This window comes from Neofelis nebulosa, chromosome 11, assembly GCF_028018385.1.
Source record: "Neofelis nebulosa isolate mNeoNeb1 chromosome 11, mNeoNeb1.pri, whole genome shotgun sequence".
NCBI classification, from domain to species: Eukaryota; Metazoa; Chordata; class Mammalia; order Carnivora; family Felidae; genus Neofelis; species Neofelis nebulosa.
The window spans coordinates 79,129,442-79,147,859 of NC_080792.1; positions in this window are offsets into that span (position 1 = coordinate 79,129,442).

Here is an 18,418-nt window from a genome sequence, read left to right on the forward strand (position 1 = left end):
AAGAGCTTCTTAAAGGGGCCCCTACACCCAGGATCAAGGCTGGGGCTAGGAGCAGGGAAAGGTCCCAACAATACCTCAGCTCTGGCAAAGTATGGGTGCCACCACCGTGCGCCACAGGGGAAATGACTGTCCTCACTGGAGATTTCAAAGGGCTTCCTGTTTCAACCATTCTTGACCCCATTAGTGCACAACTGTAGGATATATTCTGTACACAGCTGTATCCTGGTGCTTGGCACAAAGTAGGTGCTGTAATAAATCACGAGCACAGAGCCTGTGGGTACAGAACTCAAGATTCTACCTACTGGGCTAAGGAGGCCCCATGCTGTATACTAATGGAGGCCACTGAGACAGCCTCATCTTTGCAGGTCCCTGAGGGTGTTCCTTCTGCCCATTCCCCCCCTCAGGGTCTTGAACCCCTCCTTGCCCCTCCAGCCTCCAGGCAACAGAAGTTAAAGAAGGCACAGAAGTTAGAATGGGCAGAGCACAGAGACAGAGCTGGATTTGATCCTAACTCTGCTGCTTATCCCCTGTGTAATCTTAGGCCAGTCTCTTAACCTATGAGGCTCAGTTTTCTCATCCATAAAATGGGGACATTCAAAATGTGCTTTAAACATTGCTATAAACATTCACTAAAATACCATATGGGAGTGCCTGTCACATGGTTGGGGCTCAAAAAATGGGAGTCCATTCTCCTCCTTTCATAGAAACACCTACTGTGGGGGCGCCTGGGTGGCTCAGTCCGTTAAGTGTCTGATTCTTGATTTCAGCTCAGGTCATGATCTTGCGGTTCATGGGATCGAGCCCCACATCTGGTTCTTCACTGACAGCGAGGAGCCTGCTTGAGATTCTCTCTCTGTCCCTCTCTCCCTCTGCCCCTCTGCTCTCTCTCTCTCTCAATAAATAAATTAACATTTAAAAAAAGAAACGCCTATTGTCAATGTAGCTATTCTTTATCAGGTACCCATCATACACCAGTCTGTGTTCAGTGCTTAAATTCTCTCTTCAACCCTTGAAACACCTCTGTGGGATGGATGTGTTCTACACTGTTTGAAGAAGAGGAAAATGAAGTCAGAGAGGCAAAGGGATTTGCCCAAGGCCACCCAGCTAGAAAGTTTCAAAAGGAGGCAGGAGCCCAGCTCACCCTAAAAACAATGGCTCTGGAGGCCGGGAAGTGATGGTAGTTATTGTGGCCACTACCCCCTTCCCACTGGGCCCGGCCAGCCAGTCTCAGGTCTCCTGATCATGTGCTGCTGTGCGTTGGGCTTTGTGCTTCCAGCTGAGGATAGAGCTGAGTGCAAGACAGACAAATGTGGTCATTCTGCTCTCCTGGAGTTAGAATCCGACAACAATCCAGTAATTTCTGTGAGTGATAAGGGCCTTGAAGATAGTAAAATGAGGTGATGGGTAGAGTCATGGGGGTTCAAGAAGTCTTCTCTTGAGGGAGCGTTACTAGAACTTTAGGATAGCCCTGGGAAGATGGGAGGGGGACAGGAGAGCATAACAGAAGGGGGAGTGCAAAGAGCCTGGGGCAGGGTGGGGCTTGAAGTATCTGAGGAACTAAAAGGCAGCCCTGTGGTTGGAGCACTGCGAAGGAGGGTAAGAGTGGGGTGGAAGGAAATTGGGGAGGGAGGGTAAGAAATGTGAATTCCCTTCTTTCCTCCCTCTCTCCATCCCTTCCTTCCCTTTCTTCCCTTCCTTCCTTCCTTCTCTTCCCTTCCCTCCAGTGCCTACTATTTTCCAGGCACAGGGCCAGGAGCTGAGGGCCTGTCAGTTTCTCCACGCTTCTCCCTCTCTCCCCATCTCCCCTCCTCTTCCTTCCCCCTCCTCTTCTGAACAGCTGCCCCACCCCCACCACGGGTCCAGCTCTCTCCCCCTCCACTCCGTCCCATCCCCTCCCCCTGACAATGAGAACGAACCCTGAGCCCAGCTCTCCATAGTATCGTCCCTTTAAGGAATCCCTAAATCCAGACACCCCTCTCCTCCCCCACCTGAGAACCAATTAGGGTTCCCGAATTCAAGTAGAGGCTTTTGTGTGTCACGTGTTTAGGGAACAAAGCCCTCTCCGGCAGGAATAAAAGCTTCTATTCAGGAGCCAGTTTGTTCTCATTCTAATCGTTTCCACTTGAGCCTAGCCTCCTTCGCGGGTTCCCAGGGCCGCCCAGCTCGGCCTCACCTTCCCGCCTCAGCACCCCGCATTAGAGCCCTACCCAGAAGCAGGTGGCCACAGACCCAGGGCTCGGCCCATGTTTTCTTCCTGAAAGATCATATGATGCCAGCCAGCTCTGAGTTGGGCCTAGTGCTCGGTGCTTCGTATGTTTCATTCTGTAGGACTGACACTCTCTCCAATGCAGCAGAGGAAACTGAGGCGCAGAGCGGGTAGGGAACTTGCCTGAGGTCACAAAGCTAGTAAGAGGGGAAGTCTAGGCTCTCTAGCATTATGCTTCAGGACCCTCAGCTGGTCCTAGAGTAGCAGAGTGAGGGAGAAGAGAGCTGTCATTTTTACAAAGCATCTGGGGCCAGGCACCTGCTGAATATTAGCAACTCCTCACAATGCCATGTGAAGAAGCAACAATGGAGGTCAAAGTCACAGAGGAGTCTGTGGCAAGAGGGGAGTTGGAATTCAGGACTCTGAGGATGAAGAGGCGGGGAGGGTATGGGACTTTCATACAATGGAACCATTAAGAAAAATGTATAGAGGGGTGCCTGGGTGGCTCAGTCGGTTAAGCATAAGCATCTGACTTCAGCTCAGGTCATGATCTCGTGGTTGGTGGGTTCGAGCCCCACGTCAGGCTCTGTGCTGACAGCTCAGAGCCCGGAGCCTGTTTCAGATTCTGTGTCTCCCTCTCCCTCTGCCCCTCCCCCACTCAGTCTGACTGTTTCTCAAAAACAAATAAACATTAAAAAAATTTAAAAAAAGGAAAATGTATTGATATGGAACGGTCATTGATATATTGCCAAGAGGAAAAAGGCAATATGCTGAGCATAACATAATCCCATTTGGGTAAAAGAGAAAGGAAATATCTGCACATAAATACACATATACACATATTGCACATTTCCATATGTATATAGAAAACATTTGAAGAAGAATACATACTAAATTGTAGTATCTGTGTTCATTGCCTTTGGGGAGTAGAAATGGGAAGTGGGACAGAAGTCACACTTAGTACCATTCTGTGCTGTTTGAAAAAATATATATTTTTAAATCATGATTGTGTATTTCTTTCATGATCGTTTTTGTCTTAGCACTTTAAAGTGTATACAGTTCAGGGGCGCCTGGGTGGCTCAGTCGGTTGGGCGTCCGACTTTGGCTCAGGTCATGATCTCGTGGTCAGTGGGTTCCAGCCCCAAGTCGGGCTCTGTGCTGACGGCTTGGAGCCTGGAGCCTGCTTCAGATTCTCTCTTTCTCTCTCTCTCTCTGCTCCTCCCCCGCTCATGCTCTGTCTCTCTCAAAAATGAATAAACGTTAAAAAAAATTTAAAGTGTATGATTCAGTTGCATTTAGTACATTTATAATGTGCAGCCATCATGTTCATCTGGTCCCCAAACATTTTCATCACGCCAAAGTCAAAACCCATATCCCAGTAAGTAGTCACCTCCCCCCCATTCCTCCCTCTCTCAGCCTTTGACAACCACTGCTTTCTGTCTCTATGGATTTACCTATTCTGGATATTTCATATAAATGCAATCATAAAATATGTGACCTTTTGTGTCTGGCTTTTTTTCACTTAAAATAATGTTTTTGAGGTTCATGCATGCTGTAGCAGGTGTCAGCACTCCATTCCTTTTTCTGGCTGAATTATATTCCATTGTATAGATATGCCACGTTTCATTTATCTATTCATATATCAGTTGATGGACACTGGGCTGTTTCGGTCTTGTGGCGATCGTGAACAGTGCAGCTATGGTCACTCATGTACAAGTTTTTGTTTGAGTACCTGTTTTCAATTCTTTTAGGTATATGGCTGGGAGATGGGTCACAGATAATTCCACGTGTAACTTTTTGAGGAACCCCCAAAGTGTTTTCCACGGTGCCACACCAGTTTATATACCCACCAGTGATGTACAGAAGGTTTCAATTTCTCCACATTCTTGCCAACTTTTGTAATTTTCCTTAATTAAAAAAAATGATTATAGCCCAGGGTGCCTAGGTGGCTCGGTCAGTGAAGCGACTGACTCTTGATTTTGGCTCAGGTCATCATCTCACGGTTCTTGAGTTCGAGCCCCACATTGGACTCTGAACTCACAGCTCAGAGTCTGCTTCAGATCCTCTGTCTCCCTCTCTCTGCCCCTCCCTTCCCCCCCTCAAATATAAATAAATGTTAAAAAAATGCTCAGCACGGAGCCTGACACGGGGCTTGACGCCACGATCCTCGGATCATGACCTGAGCCAAAACCAAGAGTCAGACGCTCAACCAAGGGTGCCCATCTTTTTTTTTTTTTTTTTTAAGATTTTATTTATTTATTTAAAATATTTTGTTATTATTTTTTAAAGTTTATTTATTTATTTTTAAGTAATCTCTATCCCTAACACGAGGTTCAACCTCATGACACAGACATGCTTTTCTGACTGAGCCAGTCAGGCGCCCCAAGATTTTTAAAATTTTTAATGTAATCTCTATATCCCATTATTTCCTTTTTTAAAATTTAAGAATAATTGACAGAATATTGTATCCGTTTCAGGTGCACAGCTCAGTGATTCAATATGTATATGCATATAAAATGGCCATCACAATAAGTCTTGTTACCCTCTGTCACCACACAAAATTATTACAGGGGCGCCTGGCTGGCTCAGCTAGTGGAGCGTGTGACTCTTGATCTCATGGTTGTGAGTTTAAGCCCCATGTTGGGTGTAGGGATTACTTAAAAATAAAACATTAAAAGAAAAACGAAGTTGTTACAATATCTGTTATATTCCCAATGCTGTGCATTATACCCCATGTCTTATTTATTTTATAATTGGAAGATTGTACCTCTTAATCCCCTTCATTCATTTTGTCCATCCCCCTCTTCCTCAGGCAACCATCAGTTTATTTTGGGCAACTTTTCATTTGCTTATTGGCCACTTGTGTATTGTCTTTGGAGAAATATCTAACAATTCTTTTGCTCATTTTATTTATTTTTTAAGTTCATTTATTTATTTAAGTAATCGCTACATCCAATGTGGGGCTCGAACTCAGGACCCCGAGATCAAGAGTCGCATGCTCTTCTGACTGAGCCAGCCAGGCGCCCCTCTTTTGCTTATTTTAAAGTGGGTTGTTTGTTGGGTTGCCTGTGTCTGGCTCAGTGAGTAGAGCATGCGACTCCATCCCAGGTGGTTGAGTTCAAGCCCCACGTTGGGTGTGGAGCCTACTTTAAATAAGTAAATAAATAAATAAATAAATAAGGCACCTGGGTGGCACAGTTGGTTAGACATCTGACTCTTGATCTCGGCTTGGGTCATGATCTCATGGTTCGTGAGTTCGAGCCCTATATCGGGCTCTGCGCTGACAGTATGGAGCCTGCTTGGGATTCTGTCTCTCCTTCTCTCTGAACCTCCCTCGCTTGTGTTCTCTCTTTCCCTCCAAGTAAATAAATAAACTTAAAATTAAAATAATAAATAAATAAATAAAATGGGTTGTTTGACTTTTTAAAAGTTGAGTTGTAAGAGTTCTTTGTATATATGCTGGATACTAGCCCTTTATCAGATATACAATTTGCAAATATTTCTTCCCATCCTGTAGGTTGTCTTTTCACTTTCTTCATTGTGTCCTTTGATGCACAAAAGTGTTTAGCTTTTTAAAAATGTTTATTTATTATCTTGAGAGAGAGAAAGTGGGGGAGGGGCAGAGAGGGGGGCGGGGAGAGAGAGAATCCCAAGCAGGCTCTGTGCTGTCAACTCAGAGCCCGATGCAGGGCTCAGTCTCATGAATGGTGAGGTCATGACCTGAGTCGAAATCAAGAGGCAGATGTTTAACTGAGCCACCCAGGCACCCCAAAAGGGTTTAAGTTTGATGAGGTTAGATTTTGCTTCTGTTGCTTCTGCTTTGGGGACATAACTAAGAATCCACTGCTAAACCTAAGGTCATGAAGATTTACCCCTATGTTTTCTGCTAACAGTTTTATAGTTTTAGGCCTTTAGTCCATTCTGTGTTAATTTTTTTTTCTGCGTTAAGTTTTGAATATGGTGTGAAGTAGGGCCTAAGTCATTCATTTACATGCAGATATTATTCTATAATTATTTTAACCCTAGTCTTTACTGTCTTAACCAATGACTTCCAAATTTTTGTGATCTGGCATTCCTAACAGGAAACAATCTTTGAGCCCATATTGCTAATATATGTAGATTTACCTATTCATATATATAGGTGTACAATTATGCTGTTATAATAGCTATATTTTAAAATATACACAAAAGAATTTAAAAATTTTTTGGGGCGCCTGGGTGGCTCAGTTGGTTAAGCAGCCGACTTCGGCTCAGGTCATGATCTCGCGGTCTGTGAGTTCGAGCACCGTGTCAGGCTCTGTGCTGACAGTGCAGAGCCTGGAGCCTGTTTCGGATTCTGTGTCTCCCTCTCTCTGACCCTCCCCTGTGCATACTCTGTCTCTCCCTGTCTCAAAAATAAATAAAACGTTAAAAAAAATTAAAAAAACATTTTTAAAAAATGTTTATCTATTAGAGAGAGAGAGAGAGAGAGACAGAGTGCAAGCAGGGGAGTGTCAGAGAGAGAGGAAGACACAGGCTCCGAAACAGGCTCCAGGCTCTGGGCTGTCAACACACAGCCCAATGCGGAGCTCAAACTCAGGGATCATGAGATCATGACCTGAGCTGAAGTCAGATACTTAACTGACTGAACCACCCCAAGGTCCCTCACAAAAGAAATTTTTTTTTTTCAGCGTTTTTTATTTATTTTTTTTGGGACAGAGAGAGACAGAGCATGAACGGGGGAGGGGCAGAGAGAGGGAGACACAGAATCGGAAACAGGCTCCAGGCTCCGAGCCATCAGCCCAGAGCCCGACGCGGGGCTCGAACTCACGGACCGCGAGATCGTGACCTGGCTGAAGTCGGACGCTTAACCGACTGCGCCACCCAGGCGCCCCACAAAAGAAAATTTTAGAAGGATGAAATAGAAAAAAATACATCTAGAAGGACTGGTCTTTTCTTGGTGGATCATTTAGAGTGCTCCCAAGGCTCTCAACCTTCTCTGGCACCTGCTGGTCCTGATGACAGAGAGAGGTCTGCTGTCCTTCTAAAAGGGACACCCGGAACCGCTGTGTTGTGGTATGGGAATGAACCTTCCAGAATGGATCTGTCTTCCCTCTTCTGGGTCCCAAATCTGGTAACAGAAGGACAAGTGTGGGAACCCTGGCTCTATTTCCTAGTTGTGTAACCTCAAGAGAGCAGCTCTGTCTTCCTGAGCCTCAGGTAATAGTCCTTACTTCATAGCATCGCTGTGAGGGCTTTGTGAGCACATATGAAGAATGCAGGGTTGGGGCAGGGCAGTGGCTCAGTCGGTTAAACATCTGACTCTTGGTTTCAGCTCAGGTCATGATCTCATGGTTGGTGGGTTCGAGCCCCACATCGGGCTCTGAACTGATAGGGTGGAGCCTGCTCGGGGTTCTCTCTTTCTCTCCCTCTCTTTATCTGCCCCTCCCTCGCTCACATGCTCTCTCTCTCAAAATAAATAAATAAGCTTAAAAAAAAAAAAAGAATGCAGGGTCTGGCACCTGGTTACCTCTCAGTTAATAATCACAGTGATTATTATTGACTATATCAAGGAGCCAGATCCTAACAGACCTGATTCTCTTCTGCTAGCTAAAGAGTTCAAGGCAGGAGCCTCTCACAGGAGGAAGTGAAGGAAGACACAGAAGAGGGAAGCAGGGATAGTGACTTGGTCCTGCTCTCTGGGAGGCAGTGTTGCCTGGTGGGTGAGTCATACCTGGAAAGAAGATGCCTGGGTTGAAGCCCTGTTCTTCCTCTTACCAGTCATGTGACCTTGGCCAAGGTGGTGACCTTTCTCTGAACCTCAGTGTCCTCATCTGTAAAAATAGAGGTGATAATAATTATACATCCATCATAGAGTTATCTGAGTATATGAAATAGCATGTGAGGTGGCTCAGTCAGTTAAGTGTCTAACTCTGGCTCTGGTCATGATCTCGAGATTTGTGAGTTCGAGCCCTGCATCAGGTTCCACCCTGATGGTGCAGAGCCTTCCTGGGATTCTCTCTCTCTACCTCTCTCTCTGCCCCTCCCCTGCTTGTGTTCTCTGTCTCTCAAAATAAATAAATAAACTTAAAAAAAAAATAGCATGTGAAAGTGCTTGTTCTGCAGTAAGTGTTCGATAAACAACAGTGGTTATTATTACAGTAGTCTCCCCCACCATTATCCCCAGGGGATGTGTTCCAAGAACCCCAGTGGATGCTGGAAACTGCTGATAGTACCAAACCCTAAACATACTGTGTTTTTCCTATATGTACATACCTGTGACAAAGTTTAATTTATAAATTAGGCACAGTGAGAGATTAACAACAATAACTAATAATAAAATGGAACAATTATAACAATACACTGAAATAAAAGTTATGTGAACATGGTCTCTCTGTCTCTCAAAATGTTGTACTGTATTTTTTTTTTTTGAAGTTTATTTATTTTGAGAGAGAGGGGGAGAGAGAGAATACCAAGCAGGCTCCACATTGTCAGCACAGAGCCCAGTGCAGGGCTTGAACCCACAAACTGTGAGATCATAACACAAAAAAAAAAAGTACCTAACTCAGTTTGGTGTGTGTGTTGGGGGGGACTAAATGAGTCAATTAATGTAAATTGTTCAGCAAAATACATGGCACACCATAAGCATGTGATAAATGGTAATTATCGCTCCTACTCTTACTGTAATTGTTGTTGTTCTATTATGTCAGATAGAGAGATGTGGACCTGCAGATGGTATATTAGACTCAAGTCCCAGGTAAAGCACTTAGCTATATGCATTGAACATAACAGTCATTTAGTAAATATTGAATGAATGAATGAATGAATGTACCTTTCTCTTTCATCCTTCCTTCCTTCCTTTCTCTCTTCTTTCTTTCTTTCTTTCTTTCTTTCTTTCTTTCTTTCTTTCTTTCTTTCTTTCTTTCTTTCTTTCTTTCTTTCTTTCTTTCTTTCTTTTTCTTTCTTTCAAGTATGCTTCACGCCCAGTGAAAACCCAGTGCAAAACCCAGTGTGGGGTTTGAACGCATGACCCCCAGATCGAGACCTGAGCTGAGATCAAGAGTTGGCTGCTAAACCAACTCAGCTACCCAGGCGCCCCTCTGTTTCCATTTCTGATGAAAGAATTCCACCCTTCCTCAGTCAACCAACACTGACTGAGCCTTAATGTAAACCCAGCACCATGCTGGACAGTAGAGTAAGGGCAATAGTTGGGCAGATGGGAAATACACAATTCACCCACCACAGGTGCCCACTGGCTCTCTTTTGGGGAGTACCAACTCCTCTATTTCTGCCTTCCTGATCCAGCTCACATGCCAGGCTTCCCATTCCTCTCCACCCTGCTGTACACCCTCCCTCCCTTGTGCCTCCAAAGCTCTCTTAAGTTCCTCGTATTTTGCTTGATATAATTTGTCCCTTTAGACTGGCAGCAAGTCTCATTCAGGAATGTTTGTTTTTATCTATCTATCTATCTATCTAAACTCTACACCCAACATGGGGCCCACACTCATGACCCAGAGATCAAGTCTCATGTCCAACCAACTGAGCCAGCCAGGTGCCCCAGGGATGTTTAGATACCTCTAAAATAATGGGGCATGTGGCTAGCTCAGTTGGAGGAGCATGTGAATCTTGATCTTGGGATCATGAGATCGAGCCCCATGTGGGGTATAGAGATTACGTAAATAAATAAAACTTTAAAAAATACCTCTAAAGTAAGTGACATGGTAGAAAAGGCATATATCTATCTATCTATCTATATATCTATATAGATAGATAGATAGATTTAGATATATTATACATATATAATATGATATATTATATATAATATGATATATTATATATATAATATGATATATTATATTACAAATATAAATATTATATATATATATATATATATATATATATATATATATATATATATTTAAGAGAGAGAGCACACAAATAGGGGATGGGAGCAAAAGGAGAGAGAGAGAGAATTCCAAGCAGGCTCCATGCTCAGTGCAGTTCCCGAGTTGGGACTCGATCTCATAGTCGTGAGATCATGACCTGAGCTGAAGTCGGATGCTTAACTGACTGAAGCACCCAGGCACCCTGGACAAGGCATATTTAATTCATTCAGTGGAAGTGAAGATGCAAAGATAGACCAAGTACTAGCGGTGTGACCTTGGGCAAGATACCTCTATCTGATCTCTATCTGTAGAGTAAGAAAGGGACATCAGAGGCTCTCCATAGCAGCTGTTCTCAACCTTTTGAAAATGGGACACTCCTGATGAATGGCATTCTCATGTGACGCACGCTTCCATGGGCATTCAGATAAGAATGCCTGAAGCTCCATGTAACCCACCTCTTCCTCTCTCCCTCAAGAGAACATGTCCGAAGGCCAGGGAGCAAGGGTGACATTATTTATACACATAATCTTGAGTCCACTCTTCTTCATCTGTTTATTTCTTTTCCTTCTTCATTTACTTATTTATCTGTCATAAAGCAAGTAAAACATTTTCAGCCTTCAGTAGAGGAAGTGGTTAAAAATACCAGACCAGGGGCGCCTGGGTGGCTCAGTCGGTTAAGCGGCCGACTTCGGCTCAGGTCATGATCTCACGGTCGGTCCGTGAGTTTGAGCCCCGCGTTGGGCTCTGTGCTGACAGTTCAGAGCCTGGAGCCTGTTTCAGATTCTGTGTCTCCCTCTCTCTGATCCTCCCCCGTTCATGCTTTGTCTCTCTCTGTCTCAAAAATAAACGTTAAAAAAAAAAAAATTAAAAAAAAAAATACCAGACCAGAAGCCAGGGAGACCTATGTTGAAATCCCCTCTTTGCCACTTCTGAATGGAGTGGGCAAGTTACTGAGCCTCAGTTTCCTGGTCTGCAAAATGGGAGGATTTTAACGAGAACCAGCCTCGGGGGTTGTGGAGAGGATTAAATGAGATCATGCAGGAAAGTTCTTAGCACCATCCTGAGTATTTGGCACTGGCTCAGTAAAGTTGTCAGTATCTACTTCTGTTATTAGTTACAAGTTACATGTAACACACTAGAAAATAAGAATATGATACTGAACACTGAACACTAAGCTCTTAAAAAAAATTTTTTTTTTTTTTTTAATTTTATTTTTGGGACAGAGAGAGACAGAGCATGAACGGGGGAGGGGCAGAGAGAGAGGGAGACACAGAATCGGAAACAGGCTCCAGGCTCCGAGCCATCAGCCCAGAGCCTGACGCGGGGCTCGAACTCACGGACCGCGAGATCGTGACCTGGCTGAAGTCGGACGCTTAACCGACTGCGCCACCCAGGCGCCCCCAAAAAATTTTTTTTTAATGTTTACTTATTTTTTTTTTTAATTTTTTTTTTCAACGTTTTTTATTTATTTTTGGGACAGAGAGAGACAGAGCATGAACGGGGGAGGGGCAGAGAGAGAGGGAGACACAGAATCGGAAACAGGCTCCAGGCTCCGAGCCATCAGCCCAGAGCCTGACGCGGGGCTCGAACTCACGGACCGCGAGATCGTGACCTGGCTGAAGTCGGACGCTTAACCGACTGCGCCACCCAGGCGCCCCAATGTTTACTTATTTTTGAGGGAGAGAGAGACAGAGTGTGAGCAGAGAGGGGCAGAGAGAGAGACACACACAGAATCCAAAGCAGGCTCCAGGCTCTGAGCTGTCAGCACAGACCCCGACATGGGGCTCGAACCCAAGAGCCAAGAGAGATCATGACCTGAGCCGAAATCAGACACCCCAGGCACCCCACTAAGCTCTTGATTAGATTCAACAAACTGATCTTTTGTGGTTTTCTAACCCACTGGTGGTGGAGATCCTGAGTGCTGGTGGATTTCCCTGCTAAGATGAGAATCAGATTTATGTATGTAGCACTTTCTTTCTTTGCCTGTTCACTCTATCTCCACTCTCTCATTTTAGCACCGCTTTTATTATTATTATTATTATTATTATTATTAATTATTATTTTAAGTAAGCTCTACGCTCAACGTGGGCCTTGAACTCACGACCTGGAGGTCAAGAGCTGCATGTTCTACTGATTGGGCCAGCCAGGAGTCTCGATGTTAGCCCCCTTTAAAGTTTTTAAAATTTAAATAAATAAATAAATAAAGTTTAAAATGTTGTCTTTTGGGGCGCCTGGGTGGCACAGTCGGTTAAGCGTCCGACTTCACCCAGGTCACGATCTCGCGGTCCGTGAGTTCGAGCCCCGCGTCGGGCTCTGGGCTGATGGCTCGGAGCCTGGAGCCTGTTTCCGATTCTGTGTCTCCCTCTCTCTCTGACCCTCCCTCGTTCATGCTCTGTCTCTCTCTGTCCCAAAAATAAATTAAAAAACGTTGAAAAAAAATTAAAAAAAAATGTTGTCTTTTTAGTAAAGTATCATTCTCTCTTTTATTGACCTATTATTTACACAAAGTAAAACACACAAATTTTAAGTGTATAATTTGATACATTTTTTAAAATTTAATACAATTTTAAAAATATTTTTTTAAGTTTATTTATTTATTTTGAGAGAGACAGAGACAGTGTGAGTGGAAGAGGGGCAGAGAGAGAGGCAGAAAGAGAGAAGCCCTATTAGGCCCCGCGCTGTCGGCACAGAGCCCCATGTGGAGCTCGAACCCATGAGACTGTGAGATCATGACCTGAGCTGAAACCAAGAGGCAGACGCTTAACCGACTGAGCCACCCAGGCGCCCCTTGATGCATTTTTATATATAACCACAACCCAGATTAGGATACATTTAGCACATGTGGCTACTCAGCACTTAAAATGCAGCTGGTTTTACCTAAGAAGTACCATAAGCACAAAATATACACTGGATATAGAAGAATATAAAAAATGAATGTAAAATATATAATTAATAATTTTATATTAATTGCATGCAGAAATGTAATGCTTTGAATATATTATAAAGTTATAATTTATATATGTTATGTAATTATAGATATAATATAGTTTATAATTTATATATAATGTTTCCTTTTACTTTTTTATTTTTTCAAGATTTGTTTTCTTTTCTTTTTTTTTTTTTTTGATGTTTATTTTTGAGAGAGCAAGAGAAGACAAGAGCAAGCGGGGAGGGGCAGAGAGAGGGAAACAGAGGATCGCTCACGCAGAGCACAAGACGGGGCTCAAACCCACGAACCATGAGATCATGACCTGAGCCAAAATCAAGAGACGGACGCTTAACTGACTGAGCTATCCAGGCACCCTTCCTTCTACTTTTCTAAATGCGGCTACTCGAAAATTTAAAGTTATGTATGTGGTTCACAGCTGTGAACTGCATCTTATTTCTATTGGACAACACTGGTATAGAACATTTTCATCCTCCAGAAAATTCTTACTTCCCAGTCTGTATCTGTTCCCTTTCCCCCAAAGATAAACAGTATTCTGACTTCTCTCCCCATAGATTAGTTTTGCCTGTTCTAGAACTTTATGGGGATGGAATCATACAGTATGTATTTTGTGTGTGTGTAGCTTTTGGTTAACACAATGTTTTTAAAATTCATCCATGTCCCATTTGTTTGTTCCTTCTAATTTTTGCATAGTATTCCATTGTATGAATATTTTATGTTTTATTCTTTTCCAATTGACGGACATTTGGATTGTTTCCAATTTCTGACAATCATGACTAATGTTGCTATGACTGTTCTTGAAAAAAATCTTTAAATAGTCTCTTTCAACTTATTTTTACTATGTCTTTTTATTGTTTAAATAAATCCACACTCAAAGAAAAAAAAATCCATACACATAGCAATATACATTACACACCACCCTCTTGTTAATGATTTGATGTTAATGGTTTATGGTTTGATGTAAATCCTTTCAGACCTTCTCCTCCACATTTAGAATCATGTATTATCACCATTAATAAAATCGTCATTTTGGTGGTTCCTCTCTTGGCTATGGCTGCATAGCTCTTGATCTTTGCCGTTCTTGGTCTAAAGTTCATAGAAGACCCAAACTGGAAAAGAGGTAGGAGTAGTTTAGGGAAGGCAATATATGGTGCTCCTTCCAGGATTCCCTGATTACCTGTATCCATGGCAGACATCGCTAATCAATCACAGCTTTCTATCTTTGCTCAGCCCCAGCCACTACTAATCAATAGAAAAACTGAAACCAATTTCCCATCTCTGAAATAATCTGGCCACCTTCCATTTTGCTGATGAATAAAGAAGGTAGGGCGTAGAAAGGGGAAGAATCTGCTTCAAGGTCAGAAATGGGGCCCCAGCCTCCTACTCCTTGTCTAATATTTTTTTCTACTACACTCATGGATTCCCAAAACGATTTCCCTGGGATCCTGAAAACCCAGTCTCTAGAGAGAGGACATTTTGTTCCCCAGACAGGGCTCATAAGTGGAACCTTCCTTTAGTTTGCCCCTCACCTTTTTGCCCTGAATGTAATCAGAAACCCCTGCCAACAGACTGGCATCCCCTCCCCCACAGTCACCACTGACAGACCTGTGGTTTCTGTTCTCCAGGTCTGCAGTTTAGTTTCCCAAAATAAATATTTAAAAAAACAAAAAATAAAGGAGGCATGCTCTTAGCATCTTTGTCTTCAGATGTGGAATTATTAACTGACCAGACTAAATCAAATAGTTAATTACAGCAGAGAGGCGACTTCAGATGCTGAAACCATAAAACTCCAAAAGCATCCCTCTTTCACCAACACATCAAACCGACTCTGGCTGTCATTGGAAGCGACAGTGAGAAAGTGGGAGAGTCAGCAGGTCTGGACAGACTGTGGGTGTTCTCAGCTGGGCGAGCAGAATAGTTTATTTAATTCTCTCCCTGCCTGGGCAAGGGGGGAAAAGTCAGAGGGAAAAATGAGACAGAATGTAACATAATGTTTGAGTTAGGTAGAGCTGAGTTCTTAAGACTGGCCCCTCACACTTGCTAGCTGCATGACCTTGGGCATGTCACTTCATGACTCTGAGTCTCAATTTTTTCACCTATAAAACAAGCATATTAATAGAACTTACTATATTGGATTATGGCACTGATTAAAATGACATGGTTAAGGGGCGCCTGAGTGGCTTAGTCGGTTAGGTGTCTGACTTCCGCTCAGGTCATAATCTCACAGTTTGTGGGTTCGAGCCCCGTGTCAGGCTCTGAAGCCTGCTTCAGATTCTGTGTCTCCCTCTTTCTCTGCACTTTCTCTGCACTCCCTCTCCTGCTTGCACTCTGTCTCTCAAAAATGAATAAATATTAAAAAAAATTTTTTAATGACGTGGTTAAAAAGATGTATGTAAAATCCTTGTGACTATATGTCTCTAGATTGTAAGCTCTGTGAGAGTGGGGGTAGCTGTCTGTCTCCACCACCTCACCCTCCATCCCTAGCACAGCGACTAGTTCTAGGCAAGCACTTAATAAGCAACTATTAAGCCCTGGTTGTAAGGTGTGGTCTTGAGAAGGGGATGGTGGTAGAAGAGATTGCAAAAAGGCATAGTACAGAGGCCCTGCCCCCAAGTAGCTTCCATTCCAGCATAACAGACTGTCCAGAAGCATTTATAATAGTAAGTGGATTGTTATGCACTGAATAGGTAGATAATACAATGTAATGGTGCATCGTGGAGATTCTGACATCAGACTTGAGTTCAAGTCTTAGCTCCCCCGCTTGCCACCATTCTGATCCTTATTGGCATGTTTACCTCTCAATGCTTCTGTTTCTGGATTTGTAAAATAGGGGCCCACTTTATAGGGTTGTTGTAAAGATGAAGGAGTTTTGTGAAGTGCTCAGTACAATGCCCAGAACACAATAACTGCTCAACAAATCTTAACTATTACTTTTCCCATTTACTATGTGACTTTGGAAAAATCACTTAACTTCTTTAAGACTTGTTTTCCTGGTCAGTAAAATAAAAATATAGTAGTTCTTACCGTGAAGAATTGATGGGAATATGAAATGGGAAAATCCCTGAAATGTGCTTAGCATGGTGTCTGGTATATAGAAAGTACTTAAGGATTTCTAGACGATGATGATGAAGAGGATGATGATGATGATGATGATAAAAACAAGGTGCTAGGGGAGAAAAGAGTAAGTTCATTTTTTTTAATTTTTGAGAGAGAGAGAGAGCACGAGTGGGGGAGGGCAGAAAGAGAGGGAGACACAGAATCTGAAACAGGCTCCAGGCTCTGAGCTGTCAGCACAGAGCCCAACATGGGGCTCGAACTCACAAACTGTGAGATCATGACCTGAGCCGTAGTCGGATGCTTAACCGACTGAGCCACCCAGGTGCCCCAAGAGTAAATTCATTTTGATGGATAGGCACTAGGATAAGAGAAAGGTTTATAATAAATGACTTTGGAGGTAACAATTTTATTGAGATATAATTAATTAAAATACAACTTACCTATTTAAAGAATACATTTCTTTAAAAAAAATTTTTAACACTTATTTATTTTTGAGAGGCAGAGAGAGACAGAGCCCGATGTGGGGCTCGAACCCATGAACTATAAGATCATGACCTGAGCCGAAGTCGGATGCTTAACCGACTGAGCCACCCAGGCATCCTAAAGTATATATTTCAATGTTTTTGGCATATTCACAGAATTGTGCAACTACCACCATAATCAATTTTAGAATATTTTCATCACTTCAAATAGGAAACTATATCCATTAATAGGAACTCACTATTTTCCCCTACATCTCCCCAGAGTCCCCACCCCCAAGCTCTGGGCAATCACCAGTTTACTTCCCATTTCTGTGGATTTGCCTATTGTAGACATCTCATGTAAAAGGAACCACACGATTTGTGAACTTTTGTTTCTGGCTTCCTTCACTTGGCATAATGTGTTCAAGTTTCCTCTATGTTGTAGCATGGATCAGTACCGCATTCTTTCCCATGGCTGAGTAATACTCCATTGTGTAGAGTTGATAGACATTTGGGTTGTTTCCACTTTTTTGCCTATTATAAATAACTCTGCTGTGAACTTTCATGTACAAGAGATGCATGGATACTGTTTCCATTTCTTTGGGGGTACATACCTAGGAGTGGAATTGCTGGATTATATGGCAAGTCTATGTTTAACTGTTTGAGGATCTTTTCCAGACTGTTTTCATAGTCCTGTACCATTTTACATTCCCACCAGCAATTTACAAAGGTTCCAATTTCTCCACATCCTTGTCAAGACTTGTTATTATCTATCATTTTGATTATAGCCATCCCAGTGATTGTGTGGTGGTATCTCATTGTAGCTTTGATTTGCACTTCCCTGATGGCTAATGACATTGAGCATCTTTTCAAATGCTTATCAGCCATTCATATATCTTCTTTGGAGCTATGTCCTTTCAGATCCTTTGCCCATTTTTAATTTACTTATTTATTTATTTTTAATCATTTTTGGGTTGTATGGCTTCTTTGTATATTCTAGATAATAAGTCCTTATCGAATATCTGATTTACAAAATTTCTTTTATTCTGTGTATTGTTTTTCCACTTTTTAAATTTATTTTTTAAGTTTGTTTGTTTGTTTGTTTGTTTATAGCACATGGGAGGGGCTGAGAAATCAGGAGAGAGAATCCCAAGCAGTCTCCCCACTGTCAGCATGGAGCTGGAGCCCGATGAGGGGCTGGAACTTATAAACCCGTGAGATCACGATCTGTGCCAAAACCAAGAGTCGGATGCTTTACTGACTGAGCCACCCAGGCACCCCTGTTTTTCCACTTTTTTGGCAATGTTCTTTGAAGCACAAAAGTTGTTTTTTTTTTTTTTGTTATTTATTTTTGAGAGAGAGAGAGCACAAGTGAGGGAGAGGCAGGGAGAGGGGGACAAAGGATCCGAAGTGGGCTCTTCACTGACAGCAACCCCAATTTGGGGCTCAAACTCATAAACCCCAAGATCATGACCTGAGCTGAAGTCAAGTGCTCAACTGACTGAGCCACCCATGTGCCCTTGAAGCACAAATGTTTTTAAATTTAATGATGTCTGATTTTTTAAATATAATTTCAGATCTTACATTGAGGTCTTTGGTTAACTTTGAGTTGATTCTTGTATATGGTGTGAGGTAGAGGTACAATTTAATTCTTTTGCATGTGGACGTCAGGTTGTCCAGCATCATTTCTTAAAGTGGCTGTTTTTTCCTATTGAATTATGTTGGTATCCTGATTTTAAAAAATCAGTTGATTATAAATGTGAGGGTTTATTTCTGGACTCTCAATTCTGTTCTATTCTATTCTATATGTGTATCATTATGCTAGTACCACACTATCTTGAAGGTAACTGAATTTGAGCTGGGCCGAATTAACTGGATCTGA